Raw genomic sequence first — 17,078 nt, forward strand, 5'->3', positions numbered from 1 at the left:
TGGGAGGCTAAGGTAGAAGGATTGCTTGAGCCTGGGAGGTGGGGGTTGCAGTGAGCCAAGATCACACCACTGCACTACAGGCTGGGCAAGAGTGAAACCCTGTCTCCAAAAAAAAGTGGAAGAAGGAGAGGAAGAGGGTAGAGAGAATCAGGGAGAAAAAAGGTTGGCCAGAGGAGATGCCTCTACCTCTGCTGGAAAGGACCCCTGAGTCCCTGCACTCCTTGCCTCCGTGGAGTGGATCAGGCCACTGCCCCTGTCTCCCCACATTGATCAAGGTGAGGCTTCCTCTCCTGACCCTTGAAATGCCTGTAGCCTTCCAATAAGAAGCCCTTAATGCCACAACCCATCACAGGTGTTCCTGGGACCGTTTCCCAAGGGGAGGCAGGGCCAGGGGCATCCCTCTGCAGCTGGCATCTGAAGGAATTAGCACAGAGCCTGTGGGGAGGAACTTGGAGCGAGACAATTGTGAATTCTCTGAGAGGAGCAGCTCAGAGGAGCTGGAGCTGGTGTTTTCATTCCAATTAATTATCTTTTTAGCGCAGCCCGGACTGCTGGAGAGCAAGGAGGAGGAAAGGAAGGATTCATTTGTATTAAAATCAGCCCAGCCCTTCTGGCAAAGATTCTAGCCTGCACGCAGATACAGTGTGCATGAACTGGGGGAGATAAAGGTGGCATGGGGCAATCCCACTCCCCAACCACCCCAAAGAGGTAGATCCCCCAGACTACACAGTGGCCGAGTCCTGCCGAGGCCTGTCAGCTTCTCTGTAAGGCCTCTGCCCTGCACGTGCTGATCAATTAAGTGTCGGTAACAGAGACTTGGGCCCCAATTCAATGTGCTTTGCAAATACGACTTCTTCACAGAGATGCTACTGAGGAAAGCTAGCGGCTTGTCCCCATTCACTGCTTCAGGGAGCACAGGTCCAGCCTGAGTCTGCCCTCCCTTGCCCATCAGCATTCCGCTCTCTTCCTTCAAAGACGTGCTTCATTCCATGTGCACTTCCTGAGCACATGCCCTGGCCTTGCCCAGTGCCTAGTAATCAGGGAAGACTACCAGGAGGAGGTGAAAAGCCAAACCTGAGGGCCAGCTAGAACCAGTGAAGACACTCATACAATAATCCAGGTGGCGCCGGGCACGGTGGCTCACACCTGTAATCCCAGCACTTTGGGAGGCTGAGGCAGGAGGATCATAAGGTCAAGAGATCAAGACCATCCTGGCCAACATGGTGAAATCCTGTCTCTATTAAAAATACAAAAATTAGCTGGCATGGTGGCATGCACCTGTAGTTCCAGCTACTCTGGGGAGGCTGAGGCAGGAGAACTGCCTGACCCCAGAAGGCAGAGGTTGCGGTGACTGAGATGGTGCCATTGCACTCCTGCCTGGGCAACAAGAGTGAAACTCAGCCTCAAATAATAATAATAATCCGAGTGGCTCAGACCAGTGGCTCCCCACTGGTAGAGGTGGGCAGAAGTGGTCCTATTCTGGGTATATGTAGAGACAGAACACTTTCTGATGGATTTGGATGTGGCATGTGGGAGGAAGAGCAGAGTCAAGGGCAGAGCTAAGGTGTTTGACCTGTGTGTCTGGAAGGGTAGATTTGCCACATCTGAGATGGAGACAGCTGTGAGAGGGTCAGCAAAGCCAGCTTCTCTGACTCCCAGTCTAGTGTTCCCTCTTCTTCCCTGTCTGGCTTCTCCAAAGGGCCAGGTGTGGGGTGGAGGTCAGTGGTCTTCAGTGCTCTTTCTTCTGGACATGCCCTCATTGTCTCTCCAACTCACTCCTCTGCAAGCCTGTCTTCATGATTAATCTATTGGAAGATGGTCTATTAACTAATTCATTCTAAAGTGAAAATGGTTGATAAATATGGAATATTCTTAGGAGGCCACTGAGTATAGGGGCCAATCGATAATGGTAATAATAATACCTATAATCATAATAAAATAAAAATACCTAATGCTTATTTGGCACTTTAAGTGCCACCAACTCTTCCATAATAGGTACTTTATGTGGATGTCATATTATCTAATCCTACCTTTAACCCTGTGAAAAAAAATGTTTGTCCTTTTTTTTTTACAGATGAGGAAACTGAGGGCACATACCTAGGATTACAGAGCCAGGACATGGCAGAGTCAGGATTTGAACCCAAGCAGTCTGGCTGGAGAGTCACAGTCTCAGCCACCACAGTCTACTATCTGCCTACGCAATCTTAGCAAGCCACATAACAACCACGTGAGGACCTCGATGTATCCCAACTTGTAAAGGAGAGAAAATTAAAGATCAGAGAGGGGAGGTGATCTGTCCGAGGTCAGACAGCGAGTGCCTGGGGGCTCAGATAAAATAAAAGAGGCCCAGTTAAATTTACATTTCAGCTCAACTGAATAATTTTAGTATAAGTACGTCCCATTCAATATTTGGGACATTTTTCTACTTTAAAGGTATTTGTTCTTTATTGCAAATTTAACTAGGTATTCTATTCTTAGTTACTGAGTCTGAGACCCTAGGTCTAAAGACCCCTAGAAATCAGGGGCCAATGTTCTCAGGCTCTCAGGATAAACCCCGCTCCCCAAACCTCCAAGTCCCAAAGGACAAAGGAGCTGAGGTGTCCTCAGCCTGCTCTCCCCGGGTCCCCCTCAGCCTTGCCACCCCCTCTCACAGCTCCTGCAGGGCCTCCTGATGCAGTAGCCATCACGAGGAAATCCCCAGATTCGGCTCCAATCAAGTCTTCCAAAGCCCTGGGGTGAGGGGCTGGGCCCTGCTGAGCCAGGCAGCCATGTGGCCCGGAGCACCAGGCTTAAGAGCTTCCAGCCCGCAGCTCCTAAGCGGGCCCATACATCACAGGCAGCTGGAAATCGAAACTCGTTTCTCAAGTTGATGCACTGGCAGGTTCATTCGCCTGATTCGGGCAAAGTTGCATTCCACGTTGGTTATTTATCAGCTACGTACCCGTGCTCAGACACACACCACGCTGCCCAAATTCATGCCTCAGAGTCAAAAAGAGCCAAGCTCTCTGCTGCTGCCTGCAAACACCTGGGGCATGCAAGGCTGTCCACACAGGGTACAGGTTGTACAGACTGTTCTAACCAAAATCGTCATTGCTACCATCTTTTGAGTGGACATTGGCTACATGCCTGATGAAGTTAAGGGTTTTCCCGGCATTAGGTCATTTAATCTACAGCGCAGACCATGAGATAAAGAACGTGATCCCAATTTTAGAGATGAGGAAACTGAGGCACAGAAAGGTTGAATGTTACACTGAAGGTCATACAGCTAGGAAGTGCCTGTTGCAATATTGAAGCAAAGCCCTTGATTCTAGGTTCAGTATCTTTCCCTCCCTCCTTGGCTCATATGGCAAAAATCTTGGTCTGAGATAACCTCAGGGGTGAGTCCCGTGAGCTGATGAGGAACATCAGAGGTCAGTGGTCCACTTCTCTGCTTTTGCATGAAATGCTGCAGCTCAAAGGAGCTGAAAGGCAAAATAGAGTCAGGCGCCATCTCTAAGCTAGCAGGTCTGGGGGTGGGGCCTTGATTTTTGTGTTAGGAAGGAAGAAAGGTCTAAAGAGGACCATGGACACCACTGGAGTCAGAGTTTGAACCCAAGCAGTCTAGCTGGAGAGTCACGGTCTCAGCCACCACAATCTACTATCTGTCTATGCAATCTTACAATCTTCATAATAATCATGTGAGGACCGCGATTTATCCCTACTTGTAAAGAAGAGAAAATTGAAGATCAGAGAGGGGAGGTGATCTGTCCAAGGTCACACAGCTGGTGCCTGGGGGCTCAGATAAAATAAAGAAGAATTTGGCCCTTCCGCCTCCACCTGAGGCATCCCATGGCTATACACAGCAAGTGCCCCAGGAACTGAGCTCCAGTCTCACGTTCACTGCTGCCTCTCTCCACATTCACTGATGGCTCTCTCTGTGACCCTGGGAAAGCCCTTCCCCTTCTCTGAGCCTCAGTTTCCTCCTGTGTCACAGATCTTTGACTTGCTTGGTCAGCTCCAGCATTCATGGGCGTTCCCTTCACAACTGTAGTCAATCCCTCACTCTCTCCTCGGGTTCTCCCTAATGCCAGACTTCTCCAGTCCTGCTGAAGAGCCCGGTGTGGTTAAAAGAACAGGAGCTAGTACCTGGAGCACACACTCTTCTTTGGGGCCACAAGGTCCAGGACATTTCTGAGACTCAGCTACATTTCAAGCCTATTCCTACCCCCAAGATGCGGCCCACATCCAGTTACCCACATCCAGGATGAATGAGCTGAGCTGTGTAATAGACTCCTTGGAGGAGCCCCCAGCTCCAGTCTCTTACAGGATTCTCTCAAGGTCCCTTCCCATGACTCAGGAGCTGGAGACACTGGCAGACCTTGTCAGAATCCATGGGGTACATGTGCTTGGCCACCTGTGTGATCAGCTGCAGGGGTGTTTCGTGCACCTGTGGTCGCGTGTATCCCTGTGTTGCAGGCATGCATGTGCTCTGTGTGCACGTGCATGTGTGCACAGGCAGAGAAACATATGCTGTGGATGCATTTTTTTAATTATACTTTAAGTTCCGGGGTACATGTGCAGATCTTGCGGGACTGTTACATAGGTACACACATGCCACGGTGGTTTGCAGCCTCCATCCCCTTTACCTACATCAGGCGTTTCTCCCAGTGTTATCCCTCCCCAACCTCCCCACCCCCTGCTGTCCCTCCCCTAGTCCCCCACCCCCAACAGACCCCAGTGTGTGATGTTCCCCTCCCTGTGCCCATGTGTTCTCATTGTTCAACACCCACCTATGAGTGAGAACATGTTTGGTTTTCTATTCTTGCATCAATTTGCTGAGAATGATGGTTTCCAGAGTCATCCATGTCCCTACAAAAGACACAAACTCATCATTTTTTATGGCTGCATAGTATTCCGTGGTGTATATGTGCCACATTTTCTTTGTCCAGTCTATCATTGATGAACATTTGGGTTGGTTCCAGGTCTTTGCTATTGTAAACAGTGCCACAATGAACATACATGTGCATGTATCTTTATAATAGAATTTTTATAATCCTTTGGGTATATGCCCAGTAATGGGATTGCTGGGTTAAATGATATTTCTATTTCTGGGTCCTTGAGGAATCGCCACACTGTCTTCCACAATGGTTGAACTAATTTATACTCCCACCAACAGTGTAAGAGTGTTCCTATATCTCCGCATCCTCTCCAACATGTGTCGCCTCCAGATTTTTTAATGATCACCATTCTAATATCCACCTCTGCTCATGGGTCTCCACTCAAGTCACTCAGTGTCCCTAGATCGCCCTGGAATCACGATTTAGAAGAGCCACCTGGAGACACCCCTGGGAACGCAACACTCCATTCTAACGGTTCCAGGATTTCTTGCACTCATGCGCACACACAGATACACCCATACACACGGTTTCCTTCACCCCTTTGTAATTTTTGTTTAAATTAATATCTGTCATCCTCCATAGATTATAAACATCTTGGGGACAGAGCCCAATTCAGTCCAGCTTCAATTCTCCACCCCTGAACCCTACCCAGCACTTAGCACAGAATTCTGAACAAGGGACTTCCTCAATTTTGTTAAATTTTCTTCAGTTTTATAAATGCAGATGCAGGTTTGTGTGTGCATAGCTGCACTAGGGGTACAGCTATGCACATGTGCGTCTCTCTGCATGCACTGGTGTGTGTCCACAAACTCACGTGTTCAAATAAACATGCATGCACAGAGGCGCACATCAACCAGTGTGACTGGCATACGCATGTGCATGTGTCTTCGGGCATGTTTGTGTGTGGCACACCCTTGTATGTGTGTGAAGCTAATGTATGCCTATCAATAAATACTGTGGTGTCCCCTGCATATCCGCTGACACGCACAAGTATTTTCATTCATTTAATCATTCATTTAGTTATCACTTGACAAATGTTTAATTAACGCCTTCTATGCACCCACCACTGCGCTAGCGTTCAGTGAATGAAACGAAGTCCCTGCCTCCACACAGCATACATTCTGGTAGATGCTTGTACACATGGTGGGTGTGCACACATGTGGCCTAGGTGCTAACATATGTGCACGTGGCAGTGTGTGTATATGTACCATGCCGAGTGGAGCTAGCACCCCCTCCTGACCCAGTTAGTAAGGAAGAGGACTCTGTCCTCCCTCTCCGTGGCTGGAAGAGCTCACCTGTGGGGGAGGGAATGCTAGGTGCTGGGGATCACCCACCCCAGCCCGGACCATGCCCCAGCTGTGACAAGGAGTCAGCCAAAGTGACTCCTCCATGCCAAGGGGCATGGAGGACTTTTAAACCAGGCTGGGGCAGGCCTGAGAGGCCAGCAGGCTTGACTGCTGAAGAAAGTCAAGGCATTGCTCTCTCGGATCCTTCAAGATCACCGGCACCAAGCGGCATCAGGCGTGGCCGTTGGCAAAGACAGCAAGCTTACCTGTAGAGGAGGAGGTGGGAGGGGCCAGGGGCCAGGCCTGATGGCTTAGGATGAGCCTAGAGAGCAGCAGAAAGAAAACATAGGTAATAAAAGGCCTGGCCTTGATGACAGCCCTGCCTTGCTCCGCAGCCTTAGAGCCTCTGCCTCATCTGAGCTAAGTGGGGCGGGAGGTCTGGGTGACTTTGAAAGCTGCCCTTCAGGCCTTTCCCTGTGATGACTCACACTACCCCAGGATGTGGGCCACGGAGGGTGGAGTGAGGCCTGAGTCCAGGCTCTGATGGACATGAACACCTAGGAGGAATAAGAAACTAGGTCAGAGGGTTCCAGGAGGGGAATTGTGTGTGTCCCAGGGCCTGGCCCCGGGTGCAGCAGCTGTCCCGCCTCTACCCAGGCTTTCCACCTGGGGACTCTTCCACTCACAGAACACATTGTGAAATTTTCTCAATTAAAAACGCTCACACCTTCTAGTTAGTAGAGAATACGGAATACACATTCTGATCCCTGTCAGGTCCTGGCTCTGTGTGTCCGCGTCCAGCGCTCCAGCACGTGGCTCCTCCGTCTGGACACCACACCCATGAGCTGCCCCAAGTCTGTTTTGCTGTGCAGTATCTAATCCAAGAGGGCAGGGACTGTGTCCTGCTGGTTCTCACCCTGTCCCCAGTGTCTGGCACACACAGGTCTGACTGATGGGAGGCACTCAATAAACATTTCTTGAATAAATAAATTAACTGCATGAACATGTTAACAGTGAATACTCAGGGTAGGGAAATTTCAGATCATTTTTATTTATTTCCTGATACTTTTAAGTCATCTCCATGTTTTCTAAAATGAGCATGTGTTGATTTCATAACCAGACACTTCCCCCTCCCCCCAACCAAAGAAAGCTTCCAAAAACGGAATAGAGCAGAACTTCTTCTCTTGCTTCAAGGCCCTACTCCCCAGATACCCTCAGTGAGCGCCTGCTTGTCCCCTGGGTTTTCTCAACACCGCCTGTGGGAGTAGCCAGGTCACCAAGCAAGTTAGGGCTGCAGCAGGACTCCCGTCGCCCAGGCCAGAGAACCACTCACTGCCTCATCGTCTCAAGTCCATTCTCAGGAGCCACTGCTGTGTTTTGTTTTAAATGTTTGTTAGTCCCAGCTCCGCCATTCACATGCTCTGTGCTTTCAGGTGAATAACTCGCCATCTTAGTGCCTCCATTTTCTCACCTTTAAAATGGGAACACTGCTGGTGTCTACCCCACGGGGTGGGTGGAAGAATGAAGTGCACGTTACGCACTTAGTACCATGTCCACCAGAGGGCAAGCACCCAGTAATTGTCCGTCTGGTTCGCTTCCGTTTTTTTATTAAGCCCTTCTCACAAGCCGCAATACATGTTCTGTGTCTGTCACCAAGCTTAGTCCCCACAATGCTAGCAAGTCAGACTTGTGATTGGACCCATTTTGCAAAAGAGGAACCAAAGGCTCAGACAACCAAGTCACTTTCCTCAAAGTCACAAGGCCACAGCAGTGGGATTCGAACCTGCGTCTGTCTGACTCCAGACGCAGTGCTCCTGAAGTTTAAATTTCCATCTATGAGGAGAGGCCAGGGTGGGATAAGTTCGAGCTACAGGGCAAGGCTCTGTGTCTTGGAAGGATAGGGCGCAAGAGAGGTAAAGCCTGGAGCTCCTCGCCTACACCCAGTAGTATACACTGAATACCGAGTGGCCGCTGATTTGCCCGGGACAGCAGCTGTGGGACTGGGAAGAATCCTTGGACGTGACCTCCCTGCTTCCCTCAGCAAGACCAGCATTCAAATCCCAGCCTGGGTCATTCATTCCATCCTCCCCGCTACTCGTTCATTAATCGATTCACTCATTTCCCTAACAATTGAGTCCCTACTATGTGCTGAATAACTTTTTAGGCACTACAGATACAGTAGCCAACAAAATGGTAGAGCTTACATTCCAACGCAGGAGACAGGCAGTATGCACCTTAACAAGGCAGCGAATAGGCCAGAGGTTGATGGGGTCCCTTCACTGATGGAGCAGGTAAGGGGAGAGGAAGTGCCAGGGCTGCCACTCTGTTTCCTGTCTGTGGTCAGGAAGGACCTGACTGAGCAAAGCTCTATGGGAAGTGGGGGAGTAAGCCATGAGCATGAGAGACGAGAGGGTGCGGGCAGAGGGAGCTGCACCCACTGTCCCCCGCGTCTACCCATCTGTCACCCTTCTGACATCCTCCATCCTCTATTAACTAATAGGGCTCACAGTCTCTCATTTTCACCACACTCCTTTGATATGATCCAGGAATCATTAGGATTCACCTTTCAAACATGAAAACCAGAGGCTCAGTGAAGCCCTGTGACTCTCCCACAGGCTGCGGGAGGTAGCAGCCCAGGCCCCTCCAGGGCACCTCCCCTCCCCGACTCTGTCCTGCTTGCTGCCCAGAAAGGCTGTGAGTCAGTGACCTGCACGAAGCGGCTGGAGCAGGACCCGGGGGCCGTGCAGCTGCAGTTCAGGGAAGATTCTGAAGCCAGACTTCCCGGGTTCACATCCATCTCCACTAAGATCCCGCTGCATGGTCTGGCTCTCTGTCTCCATTCCCTCCTCTGATAAATGAGGATGATCACAGAACTACTTCTACAGTTGCTGTAAGGAGTAAGTAACTTGCATAAAGAGTTGAGGACAGAGCCTGGTAAGTGTGATGTGAGTGTCAGCCATTCTGTGACAGGCGGGCAGGGGAGCTCTGAGATCAGCCACCCAGGGATTTGGGAGCTGAACAATGCCAACGTCCTGCGTCAGCCTAGGGCTCTGACCTACACTGAGCCCTCTGTCTCAGAGACTCTGATCCTTGCCTGTCCTTGGCTGACCAGAGGGGAGGTGCCAGGCGTGGGGTACCAGGCATACTTTCCTGAGGGCTGAGGCCTGGAGTGGGAAGGGGAGGGGCAGAGAAAGCAGAATGGGGCAGCAGGGACTCCTCACCAGCAGAAGCCCAGTGCCGTTCAGAGGTCAGGAAAGGTGGAGGCCTTCCCAGCCCCAGAGAATGAATCATGATTGGTCTAAGCCAATCCCAGTAACTCCAATAATTGTGCTTTGCTGGGGGACAGAGGGCAGGTGGTACGATGTTGGCCAGCAAAACAAAAGAAAATGTCTGCTGGGGGACTTCTAGCAAAGGTTTCTTTGCTCTTAAAAAGAAATGAGTCACAAGAAGCAAGTTGTTTTCTGCTCCTGGCTGTGGCTGTGAAACTGATACTTGGAGCAGTGGCAGCCACCTCATGACCAAGAGGGAACAGCTCACCCTGAGGACGGCAGAGAGAAAAAAGGGAAAACAGAAGCCATGCCCTTGGGCAATGTTGCTGAGTCAGGGAATTAAGCAATGCTGCCTCGGGAACATCTTGTCCCGTGAGATAACACATTTTCTTTACAGTTGGTGCCTGTAGTGGTCGATTCTTCTATTACTTGCTGCCTAAAGCACCCTGACTCAGCATCTTAGCCTGACCTCCTCTTTCTGGCTTGTGTCCCTGAGGGTACCCAGGTCAGGAATGGGGCTGAATCAAACCAGTACCCTCTTCTGTACAGACGAGGGGTTTCAGGCAGGTGGCAAGACCCCACACCACCCCGCAAGATCCCGGATCCCAGGAATGAGTGTAGCTCCCAGGAAAATTATTTACCTGAACTCAAGAGGGACTTGTGTTAGTCTGTTTTCACGCTGCTGAAAAAGACACATGTGAGATTCAGTAATTTACAAAAGAAAGAGGTTTATTGGACTTACAGTTTCATGTGGCTGGGGAGCCCTCATAATCATGGCAGAAGGTGAAAAGCATGTCTCACATGGCGGCAGACGAGAGAAAAGAGCTCGCGCAGGGAAACTTCCCTTTTTAAAACCATTATATCTCGTGAGACTTATTCACTATCACAAGAACAGCACGGGAAAGACCTGCCCCCATGATTCCATCATGTCCCACCAGGTCTCTCCACAACATGTGGAAATTCAAGATGAGATATCGGCGGGGACACTGCCAAACCATGTTAGGGCTACAGATGCCTCTTCCGTCCAGTGGCCTAGAAGGTTCTGATTCTTACCCTTGAGTTTTTGGCGACTTGCGGCTGTTGCCTTCAAGATCATGCCCTGCTTGAATTCAGTGTTCCTGTTTGGGACCAAATGAGCAAAGGCAGGCAGGAGGATCCCCACCATCCTCGGCTGCTGTAGGGAGGAGAAACAGTAAGCAGGCCTTGATTGGAGGGCTGTGCTTGAGGGGCTCTAGGACCCCCATCTGCTAAGGCGTAAGAATAATTAACGCACAAGGCAGTCCTTTGTAAACTATAGTGTACCTTCACATGACAAACGCTCATGCTAACGTGGCACTGGAACCTGACACATGACGGGCACTAAATGGATATTTGTTGGGTCCATGGATAAATGAATGCGTGGATGGGTAATGACTGAGGTCGCGAAAGAATGAACGAACAAATGAATGAATGAATCCTAGTGCCATTACTATTATGGGATGTATTCATCAAAACATAGAGGCATAAAACAATACACATTTACCATCTCACTGTTTTCTGTGGTTCAGGAATCCAGGCACGGCTTGACTGGGTCCTAGTTGCAGGGTCTCTCACCCGGAAGGCCTTGTTGATAAATCAGCATTGGCTCAGCCCTTCATACCCTGCCTATAAGTTCTTCAAGGCTGAGGACATGCATGCCATACCCAGCCCAGCCGCTCCCAGAGCCCGACATGAGCCTCTCACGGAGCAGGCATCCGCACATGGGGCAGGCATCCTCGCATGGGGCAGGCATCCACACAGAGAGCAGGCATCCTCAATTGCGCTGAGTCCCAGATCCCAGGGTGCAGCCTGCCACTGGGGCCTCTAGAGTATATGCTCCACCCTTGAGGGCTGGTCAGAGGGGGTTGGAAAGGCCCTTCCTCCCCCAGGATACACTCTGACTGCTCAAGAGACCCTAAGTACGACCAGATAGTGAGATGTTTCTTGGGAGCAAGACTCAGGCTTGAAGCTGGTTGGTTCACACGGTATTTTAGCAGATGTTCAGAATCACCCACCCACCTGGGCTCTACCACCCTAGGCCCAGGAGCCCAGGCCAGCTAGAGAAACCCTGGCCCTGACCCTGGCTCAGGGCCAGGACTGGGGCAGACAAAGTGGGGAGTCTCTCCAGGAAGCCATAGGACTAAGGGTTTGTGCTGACACCAGCACCATCTCCTCCTTTTTCAGCATTTCCAAGCCTTGATCCCCCAAATGACCCTACAGTTCCCTCCACCCACCTGCCCCACCTAGAATCCACTGCAGAAAGTTATCATGCCTCCCTAGGGCCTGCCATGAGCCCATGTGGAATTGGCTCTGAGCCAAGGCATCCGATGGGCACAGGGACCTCGTGCCCCTCCACACCCCTTTCCCTCCAGAGCCGGTTTCACAGACACACACGGCCCAGGCAGTTGCACGGGCCCACGCTTTGTTTAATGCTCTGCTGTTGCCGTCTTGAAATTCTTAATGTATTTCTTACAAACAGTCTCCAGTTTTCAGTTTGCAAGAGACTCTGCAAATTGTGTAGCTGGTCCTGCCTCCAGCCATCACTCCCTGGGATCCTTACTGCCTTTCCTTGAAGCCAGGAAAGTAGAGACTACAAGCCCTATTTGTAGATGAGAAAACTGAGGCCCAAGAAAGCCAGGACCATACCCTAGACTCTCCTTCAACCCTTGGCCACACTGTGGAGCACCAACCTCAAACCCCAGGCCTGAACCTGGGGAGGAATTGCTCACAGTAATCCCTCCTGTGTTTCCACAGGGGTGCAGGAGGGACACCGCTGGGTGCTCATGACCCCAGTTTCCTCCTGCAAGAGCCCTCTGCCATCTCTTCCTTCACTTTTGCTCTGGAAATTAACTAGAAGCCAGTGGGGTAGCAAATCTACTCCTGGGTTTGTAAAACATGAACACACATATACATACATGTACACACACACTCATATTTACACATGCACACACATAAACACACATACATGCATACACACATGCACAAATTCACATACACACATGCATACATACACACTCACATACACACACATACACACACTCACATACACACAGATACACACACATATACACATATACATACACATACTCACATACACACATACACATACATACACTCACACACATCTATACACACATGCACACACGTACACACACATATACATAACATACACAAACTCACATAAACACACATATACATACACACACCCACATGCACACACATACATACATACATACACACATACACACACATATACACACACACATATACATACACTCACACACACATATATACACACATACATGCACACACGTACACACATGCATACATACACATATATACACACATACACACAGATACATACACACACATATACATAACATACACACACTCAGATAAACACACATATACATACATACACACACACACATACACATACACACACAGGCACTGGTCCCTGTAACCAGATGATCCTCTTGGCCCAGCCCGCAAGTGCCTTCCCAGATGGGAGAGGTGCGCCCCACCCCCTCCCCAGCCTGAAGTCCAACTCCCACCAACAGCTGCTCCAACATCCCAGGGACTCTGCTCTCCCCGAGGAACATCTGGAACATTCTGCCAAAATTGCCGCTGGGGGACTCAGCGCCTCCCTCCCCCACTTCCTGACCGGGATGGCGGGTGCAGAATTCCCTCGCCTCCCTGGAAGTCCCTCCTGCTCGAACCCCTCTCCCTGGAGGACAGCGCTTGGCTGCTGCGGAAACAGCTTGTTAGCAGCCGCAGCCCTTCTCTCTGGGGGCCCCTCTGTCCACCCCCTCATCCCCATCCCCTGTCCTCTCCCTTTCTTCCTTCACTCATTCACTCCACTTGGCCCCTCACTCCACATGTGGAAAAAGTGGGGTTCAGGGGAAGGGTTCATCTCAGTAGCTGCCTCTGAAGACTGACGTGCTGGGCAAATAAGACCAAGGACTTAGAGCGCCCTGGCCTGGCACCCAGCCATGCTCAGCAGCTGTCCCGTCCTCCCTGCGACTCCTCCTTCCTTCTTTGTTCCCATCTGTCCCTCTCCCATTCCCTCAATCTCCATCTTAGCTGCCCCTCCACCGTGACCCCCAGCTCTCTACCCAGCAGGGATCCAGGGAGGCCTTCTCCCTAATCCCCACCCACCTCCTGCCTTACGAGTGCCCCTCTCCAGAGCTCCCACCCCTAAACTGGGAACCCTAGGAGAGCCCCTTGGGGACCTGATCTTCCCAGCTCCACAGCTCGGGCCTGGTGGCCGGGCAGTGGGCAGCGGGCAGAGAGGTACTCAGTAGCGGAGCTCCTTCCTGGCCCCCAACCTCTGCTCCCCAGGCCCAGGCCACTGTCAGCCCCCAGGCTGTGTCACTTGGCAACGGTGCCTCCCGTATGAATAACAGCCCGTTAATTAGGATATTATAGGAAGTGGGACCCGTGGCAGCTTCTTGCTAAAAATGCCAGCAGCAATTCCTGAGCCTCACCGAGATGGACAGATCCTGTGTTATGCCCAGTGCCACCAGCTCCCGCCACGGAGCTCGCCTCCAAATGAGATTTATTTCTCCCTGAAGAAAACAATTTGATCTCACTCTCTTTTCTCCCTTTTTTACAAACTCTCCTCTGATTATCAGGACTGAAAACACTTAACTGGGACCCAGTTCATTGTTTTCAGATTCAATTGGGCCCAGGGAGGTGGGGGAGGCGGGGTAGCCTCCTGTGGCTTGGCTGGGCTTCCCTGACAGGGCTCTGCTCTGGGATCACTTTCAGTCATGATGAGGAGGAGGACACTAACCATAGCCGTGTGGCTCAAATGTGTACACATATTAGTTCATTTGATTCTCACACAACCCTATGAGGTAAAGATACTAGCATCCCCATTCTAAAGATGAGGAAACTGAGGCCCAGAGAGGTTAGTCATTCCAAAAGCAGCTGGCGAGTGGGGAAGCCAGGATGAGAATCAAGGGTTATTCATGTTTTATTTATTTATTTTTTGAGAAGGAGTCTCGCCCTGTCACCCACACTGGAATGCAGTGGTGCGATCTCGGCTCACTGCAACCTCTGCCTCCTAGGTTCAAGCAATTCTCCTGCCTCAGCCTCCTTAGTAGCTGGGACTGCAGGTACCCACCAGCATGCCCAGCTAATTTTTGTATTTTTAGTAGAGACAGGGTTTTACTACATTGGCCAGGCTGGTCTCAAACTCCTGGCCTCGTGATATGCCCACCTCATCCTCCCAAAGTACTGGGATTACAGGTATGAGCCACTGAGCCTGGCCTATTCATATATTTTTTAGAGACACAGGGGTCTAGCTGGCTGTTGCCCAGAATGCTAGAGTGCAGTGGTGCAATCGCAGCTCACTGTAGCTTCAAACTAGGCTCAAACCACCCTCCTGCCTCAGCCTGCTGAGTAGCTGGGATGACAAGAGGTGTGCCTGACAGATCAGTCATCTATTATCACCGCGTCGCTTCCAAGGAGATCAGCACATTCCAAGGACATATAAGACCCTGGACCTCAGTTGCCTCATCTTTAAAACGGAAATAGTGACACCTTCCCTGCAGATGACACAGGGCTATCATGAGCATTTCCAGAAAAGAACAGAAAGGAAAACATTCTGAATACAAACTTGAGGTCAGGCGTGTAGTCACCAGGAAAGGTGACAAAAATATGACCTTGGGGTAGAAAGAGGTAGAAAGAGGAGGCCAGAGACTCGTCCCATGTCTCCTCTCCAAACAAACATGAGCTCTGCACCCAGGGACAGGTAAGGGAGGGGGACATTGGGGCAGGGCTAAGGCTATGGCCATCCCCACCCCCACCCCACCAAGACCTTCATCCCACGGGAACTTTTTCTGCCAGCCCAGGAGCAGACACCAGCGTTTAGCAACGTGACTTCTTCCTCAGCTCGCTCCAGCACGTATGTCCGTGCACCTGCCAGGCCCCCTCACTGGGTCACACTTGCAGCTGCTTCCTGCACCCTGAGCTCCACCAACCCGAGCCTCTCTCTGCTTCCTGCACACACTATTGTTGATCCCACCAGGTGCTGATTCAAGCTGTCCCCTCCACCTGGGATTCCCTCTCCATCAATGAGACTGTGTATCCTTCAAGGTTCCTGATTCAATGGCCACTTCCTTCCTACTAGGAAGAGACAAGATTGGGAGGGAGTGAGAGAGGAAGCACTGGCCAAGAGCTAGCAATCCTGGTTTCTCACCACCGGTTGACCCGGGGGCCTAGAGGCAGCACTGATCCTCTCTGGGCCTCAGTTTTCTTATCTGTAAACTGGAGCCCATGGAGCTGGTGATCTCTAAGCTCCCACTACAAATTTGGTTTCTCGGTGCAACCTTGATTCCTAGACCTGGTCTCAAGAGATTGTAAACAGATTCTTAGAGAGCTAGAAATAAAGATCGTGCTCCCCTCTGTGGAGTGAGGTTGACCCTGATACCCTCAAGGAAGCAGAAAGACAAGCGGTCATAGTGGGAAGTGCCTAGATTCCAGTCCCAGCTCTGCCTTCAGCTTGCTGTGTGACCTCAGGCAAATCTCTCACCCTCTCTGTGTCTCAGTGTACCAGCTGCAACATGAAGGACCTCTACAAGCCCCTCCCACTCTAAAATTCTAAGATTCTGGGCTTCTAGCTCCTATCCATGCCTACCTGGGACAGAGGGGATGGGAGGTTAGGGGAAGTATAAAAATTTCGGGGGAGGAGTTCAGAATGTCCTTCCTATACTTCCCCCAAACCCTGACCCACCACATCCAAAGGGCAACATCAGCTAGTCCCAAACGTGGCTGCTGGGCTTGGGGAGCAGCTGCCTGGTCACAGACCTCCACACAGTGGCATCAGACAGTGCACACACTCATTACCATCGTGGCTATGAAGCAACAGTGACATGGCTTTGAAATCTAAATGAAAGAAACACAACAGAGGCCCCCTTCCCTATGGCTCGACTTGGCACCAGGATTTATTGCTTTCATTTTAATAGGTTAATTACTTCGACAGGTAGTGTTGGAGAGGCTTCCTCCTCAGCACAGGGCAAACATGGGGTGACCAGCCTTCCCCAGGCAACCTCTGGGTGAGTGCAGTGGCGAGGGGAGCTAGGCTGGCCTTAATTACCTGAGGGGGGTGGGGGGGGGGTTGGGGGTTGCACTAATATCTCAGTGATGATCCTCTCAGAGCAGAGTGCTTTGTTGGGGCTGTGAAAATACAGATCTTCACATGGGCAGCCAGACTGGATTTATAGCAGACAACTGAACTCTGCGCCTCCTGCTGCCATCAGCATTTCCTACCTTGTTCTTTACATGTGGGGCTGATCTCCCCTGATGGACTGGCAGCTCCTGGAGGGCAGGGCTGTGCTGATTGATGCCTGGGGCCCACTCCTATTCATTCACTCAGCTGGTATGTATGGAGCACCCACCATAAGTCAGGCACTGTTCTAGGTGCTGAGGATGCAGCCGTGGACAAAACAAAAATACCCGCCCGCCTGGAGCTTGCATTCTAGCAGGAAGAAAGAGCAATCAGCAAAAGGAAGAGGTTGCTAACTGCATTCGTTTTCTCTTGCTACCTAAGAAATTACCACATACTTTGCAGCCTCAGATAAGGCCCACTAATCATCTCACCATCTCCATGCGCCAGGAGTACA

The sequence above is a fragment of the Saimiri boliviensis genome, chromosome 6 (genome assembly GCF_048565385.1).
Source record: "Saimiri boliviensis isolate mSaiBol1 chromosome 6, mSaiBol1.pri, whole genome shotgun sequence".
NCBI classification, from domain to species: domain Eukaryota; kingdom Metazoa; phylum Chordata; class Mammalia; order Primates; family Cebidae; genus Saimiri; species Saimiri boliviensis.